The sequence below is a fragment of the Gobio gobio genome, assembly GCF_949357685.1.
Source record: "Gobio gobio genome assembly, chromosome: 21".
Lineage (NCBI taxonomy): Eukaryota > Metazoa > Chordata > Actinopteri > Cypriniformes > Gobionidae > Gobio > Gobio gobio.
In genome coordinates, this window is record NC_137117.1 from 36,356,129 (window position 1) to 36,362,683 (window position 6,555).

Consider the following 6,555-nt stretch of genomic DNA (forward strand, 5'->3'; position numbering starts at 1 on the left):
AGCTGGTTTCTGAATAATTTTTGGTTTGACTATACTTGACTAAACATTGAATTATTCTTCTAAAACTCTTATTGTCTGCTGATTCGACAGCGTTCTCTGCATTTGTTGCATGTGAATGGTCATTTGTAAGGTGTGTAGAAAGTAACACATTACATAATTTCAATTGCATGTGCTAAGTTAATAACCTAATCATTTTACAGTGTCAGAAATGCACTATGAGTCACTCTCGTACTGAGTTTCACTGTGGCACTTACAGTCAGGTCGCTTCCTTTTGGAAAGTCCCTGACAATCCTTTAAATAGTCATAAACATTTAATTGGTTGAGCACGCTGAGCTCTGCCGAATGTGTACGTCACCCTGACTATATATCTGAATGCCAGACACAATGCAATTTATAATCTCACACATCTACATGACACATACCATTTAAATAGTTATGCTTATCCTTATTTTATTTTTTGTCCCACATGAGGGAGTTTTATGTTACATTTTAAGATATTTCGTACACGTTAAAAAACAAAACTGCATGCATTTTGCAGAAGAACATTGTTTTGGTTGTGCTTCGGCTCTGCGTGACTGTGGATGAATATGGTTCTCCTACTGCTCATAAAATATTCACTACTCGGCTTAGGAAATAAAACCAGTTTAGATGGAAAGGATCTCAAGCTGACCAGTTGGAGGTGTTACTGTAGCTTTACCCATTAATAGACACGGTACTTGCTTAAATATAAATTCCAGCACAACGCCACAACAACCATAATGAAATGAGCCTTCACAATAGATAATGCTTTACAATGAACTCCATTAGAGAGCTACATATGGCAATTTATCTGATCAATAAAACACCTTACTCGCCTGTTGAGTAGTAAAAACACCATCTCTGTGCCGCATTTACAACATTTCAAATCCCTCAGTTCTCACTATCTCTGAAAAGCCAAGGCAATGTTGATTCATGTTTAATTACAAGCTTTGTCATGTTCTCTTTTTGTCTGTTTGCTGTTTGTTTGTTTCTCCCACTCTCAGACGCATCAAAGTAGCCGGAGCAACTTTTCTCTATTTACGGATATGACAAGACACTCATGGGAGAACGACGTATGTACGCAATTTCCCACAAAACCATCTCATTAGGTCTAAAATATGAACACTTATGACGGGTTTACCATAGTGAATCAGGGTAAAGGTAGGGGCAAACCAAACCAATGCCAAAGAACTATCACGGATGAAAGCCAACTGTGTTGTGGCCTCGCGTCGGGGGAAAAAAACAGCACTTGAAGACACCAAAAGGACTACAGGCGGCTGCCAACTAGCATGCGCGTTCCGCGCCATTGTGTAAAGGAGATTTAAGCAGATATATTTGTCTATATTCATCATTCAAAAAGGGAAAGCAAAACTAAGACTGCTTATACACAAACCATAAACAAAGCAGTGCTTGTTTACCATTTTGAATATCAATCATGTTGATTACTTTATTCCAATCCGCTCATGTTATTATGAAAATATTCGCACAGTGTTGTTCAGGGAAGATGACATAAAATTATAACAGCCTTCTGTCTATTCAGTCTGGACTTACTTGCTCGCTTTCATCACTTTTGATGGCTCGTTCGCTAAGCTGAACAGCCAATCAGAGTTATCTCTCTTTCACCGACAGCAATTCTACATGTCAAATCGACAAAAAAAAAAAAAAGACGGTGCTACAGCCAACGGTGCGGAACACACCAACAAAAACTAAGTCGGCCAGCGCTCAAAAATGGCTTGGTGTGTCCCTGGCTTAAGACAATTGGAATTTTGGAAGAAGGATTGATGATGTATTGACTATTAATTTTAAACAAAAAAAGTTACATAATAGTCTTCCTTTAACAGATTTTTTCCCTCATCATTTAAAAAAATAGAGGTTGTTACAGTAAACAATGCAAATTGTTCAAACGAGTTTCTAAGGAAGCATATAACTTCTTGTGGTTCCCATCATTTTATGGATTTAGATTCAATTAATTATTTTTTATTTTATTTATTAAAAAGGTCATAAACATATTTAATCACATAAAAAAAGAAATAACACATTCAACATTTAAGATTCTTCTCCTTATAGAACCTTTTTGGAATAGATGTTTCTTTAAAGGCAGCTGCTATTTACACTAAGTGAAAATAACACATTTTCTTAGCGATAGATGACATTTACACTGTGCAAATAGCTGTAGATGCTATTTACTAAGTGAAAATAGTGATTTATTCTATTTACACCATGTAAAAGTGGTGGTTCTTTAGCCTGGCTCCGCCCTCCTACGTACTTCAACTCAATTTTCATTTTCCTTCAGTACTCCGTCTGGGATTGCGGTATAGTCTTAGGTTTTCTCCGAATAAATTTTTACTGGTCCAATCAGCGAACAGCGGGAGTGACTGAAAACGATGACGTTGATGTCGTGCGCTAGTATGAGTTGTAGTTCAGTAATGGCGGCGGAGAAAGATGCGAGCGAAGCCATTCATTCCGTTGTGGCAACACTGCCGAATATCCAGAAGTTAAAGCCGGAGCAAGAACAATCTTTGCCATGATGTTGTGTCCCGGGAAAAGTTTGATTTTCCAGCTCGCTCCATTAGTGGTGAAGGAGTTGCTGAAGCCCCGGTAATTGTTTCTCGAGCGGTCGGAAGGTATTGTCATCATTTACAGGGGCTAGTCAGTGATTTTATTGCCGTCCGTCTCCCACCACCCGCGTAAAAATCCCCGGCCGAATGACCTACTGTTTTAGACAAACACCAAGGAAGTGTGGTTATTTAATTGCTGTCCGAATCCACATCTCTGAGTTTTCAAGAATATATCACTTCAAAAATCACTGTTTATATCCTTTTTGACCACTGCAGAGCACTGTGCGTTTGCGCTTCGCTGTAATTTGGATGCATTTCTAGACTTATATTTCTTTAAATGCTGGCAAGTATTTTCAAGAGCAATATATTTCATCACCGCTCAAAAAATAAAAAGAAGAAAAGCACGTAAACATTTGAATTGGGCCGTTATTTAACGCAGCATTTATTCTTTTCATACCAAGCATATGATATTTTATTTACAGCATACAATCATGTTACGGACCATGTGAGCAGCGCGCTCCCGATCACAAAACTCTCCCCTCCACTGTGAATAAATCACCATCCGAATGCACAAGGTTTTATCACTGAGGTGGCTGCACATTTTACGGACTTCCATGTGAGAAATAAAGGCGATCGGTGCATGATATACGTCAAGACCAAACGTTAGCGATTGGTTATGGCAGATCCAGAGTGGCTCTGGGCAGATCCAATAGTTTTAAACTTCAACAGAGTACCCGCCTTCAAGGAAGTAAACGCTTGTCGATGGAGAGTGGCCAGACTCTCTGTACAAATGAAATGTACAAGAGTCTGGTATGACCAGGCTAGTGGTTCTTTGCAATATGTGTAAATAGTAATTACATGTAATTTATACTTTATTTTGACAGATACATACTAGTTGCAGCTCAGTATTGTTGTACATTAACAGGATGCAATAATAACATCGAGAGTAAATGATTATATTTATTAAAATTATTAAATGGACGCCGCCTTAAAGGGACAATAAAAGCCCTCCCTACACCTACCCCTAACCCTACCCAATAAATGTTTTTATTATTATTAAACATTCGTTAGGAAACGTATTTCCACATTTAGAACCTTTTCTTAATTTGTATTGAAAGTAAATGCCTTTCCATTGTGATTTGTGATGGGAAAAGAGAGAAGAGCGAGCTCTGCAAAAGGCGGATTCGAACCCGGGTCGATTGCGTCAAAACCTATATCCTCACGCCTTACGCTTTACTGATTGTGCCACTGAAGACGATGAAATATGAGCGTTTTTAAAATATTGTTTGGCCCAACCAGGCACTGTTAGGTGGAGCTACTGCGAATAGCACTTGCCAACAAGGCATGCTATTTGCACTTGGTGTGAATAGACACTCCGTTCTCGGCAGAACCCTAGGATTCTATATAGAACCCATTTGAAAAGAAAGGGGAAAAAAAACTTTCTAAGAGTGTACACCTACTTAGTTAAACTCTTCACCTGCAAAGCAAAGTGAAATTAATGACTGGGATATGATCAAGCTGTCAAACATTACAAATACAAACTCACAGTGTTGTGTGGGAGTAACGTTGTTCATGTTCAAGCTGTCAGCCAGTAATAACTGTTGAACTGAGGAAAGGAAAAGGGCCCCTGCCAAATCTAGCATTAACATGCACCACCTACACACATTCCAATCACATTCCAAGACAAAGACGGGCAAATATTTACATGATTAATGCCGGTTTCATTCATAACGATAAAATAGGTGTGCAGTGAATACATGTTCAACTTCAACCTTTAATTATTTAGACAAAAGTACATCCTTGTATTATGAGGTGATAATGTCAGAGCGATGACACTGGTTCCACTAAGAGCGGACGACCTAAATGTGTTATTAATTTGTGTCACGCACAACGCTTTTAAAACAACATGGCATGGACCCTTCTAGTTTGGTTTCAAATGTTACAAAGAGGTAAAGATTGTCCTCTAGTGGACAGAATGCAAAATTATGCAATATCTTAACAATGAGAAAAGCGTCTATTTCTCACGACCAACAGTGACTGTCAAAGATGTTCATCATTCCATTTTAGTTGTATCAGTAAAGACAACACCGGATGAGTTTCACTTCCTGCTGCTCTGAAGAGCTTGAGACACGAAATAAAGATTATTCTGGTCATTTAGGTTTCTAATGTTACCTTCAGTGCATCAAGACTTGTTTTTTTTGTGTCCCCTTACATTGATAATGGATTTTTTTGATCTGTCAATCAAAACAAAACACCACATAATGAATAATGTGACAGCATGCATGCCATTCATTTTTTTCAACTATTTATCTATGACACGGCAAAATAGGCAGATATGCATTCTGATTATGTAGTACTTGAACTATAGGCAAAATATTTAAATTATTTGGGAGGGCATGTTGTTTAAGTGAGGTCTCACATGTCACAGAGCATTCCAGCACCAAAAAAAAACAAAAACAAAAACAAAGCACACATCTCAACAGACCTTAAAGATAGGATTGTGTCCATTCAAAGATTTGGTGAGATTTGGTGGAGTTTAAAAATTGCAAGTGTACTCAAAGCTAATGGGAGAATTTAGCAGTTATTAGATGGAATATGTATGATTTATTTACATATTATTAGTTGGCTTACTATTTTTATTTAAAAAAAAATATATGTAAAAAAAAAAATAATAATAATATATATATATATATATATATATATATATATATATATATATATATATATATATATATATATATATATATATACATACACACACATACATAGCCTAATACACACATATATACAGTGGGAAGAACAAGTATTTGAAACACTGCCGATTTTGCAGGTTTGCCCACTTACAAAGCATGTAGACGTCTGTAATTTCATATTATATTGGCCTATACAAATATAACATAAAGGTACACTTCAACTGTGAGAGACGGAATCTAAAACAAAAATCCTGAAAATCACATTGTACGATTTTTAAATAATTAATTTAATTTAATAATAAATTAATTTAATCAGAAAAGCAGAACTTAATATTTGGTACAGAAATTTGCAATTACAGAGATCATGCGTTTCTTGTAGTTCTTGACCAGGTTTGCACACACTGCAGCCGGGATTTTGGCCCACTCCTCCATACAGACCTTCTCCAGATCCTTCAATTTTCGGGCTGTCGCTGGGCAATACGGACTTTCAGCTCCCTCCAAAGATTTTCAATTGGGTTCAGGTCTGGAGACTGGCTAGGCCACTCCAGGACCTTGAGATGCTTCTTACAGAGCCACTCCTTAGTTGCCCTGGCTGTGTGTTTCGGGTTGTTGTCATGCTGGAAGACCCAGCCATGACCCATCTTCAATGCTCTAACTGAGGGAAAGAGGTTGTTGGCCAAGATCTTGTGATACATGGCCCCATCCATCCTCCCCTCAATACAGTGCAGTCGTCCTGTCCCCTTTGCAGAAAAGCATCCCCAAAGAATGATGTTTCCACCTCCATGCTTCACGGTTGGGATGGTGTTCTTGGGGTTGTACTCATCCTTCTTCCTCTAAACACAGCGAGTGGAGTTTAGACCAAAAAGCTCTATTTTTTGTCTCATCAGACCACATGACCTTCTCCCATTCCTCCTCCGGATCATCCAGATGGTCATTGGCAAACTTCAGACGGGCCTGGACATGGGCTGGCTTGAGCAGGGGGACCTTGCGTGCGCTGCAGGATTTTAATCCATGACGGTGTGGTGCGTTACTAATGGTTTTCTTTGAGACTGTGGTTCCAGCTCTCTTCAGGTCATTGAGCAGGTCCTGCCGTGTAGTTCTGGGCTGATCCCTCACCTTCCTCATAATCATTGATGCCCCACAAGGTATCAAATACTTATGTCACGCAATAAAATGCAAATTAATTATTTAAAAATCATCCAATGTGATTTTCTGTATTTTTGGATTTGGATTTTAGATTCTGTCTCTCACAGTTGAAGTGTACCTATGATAAAAATTACAGACCT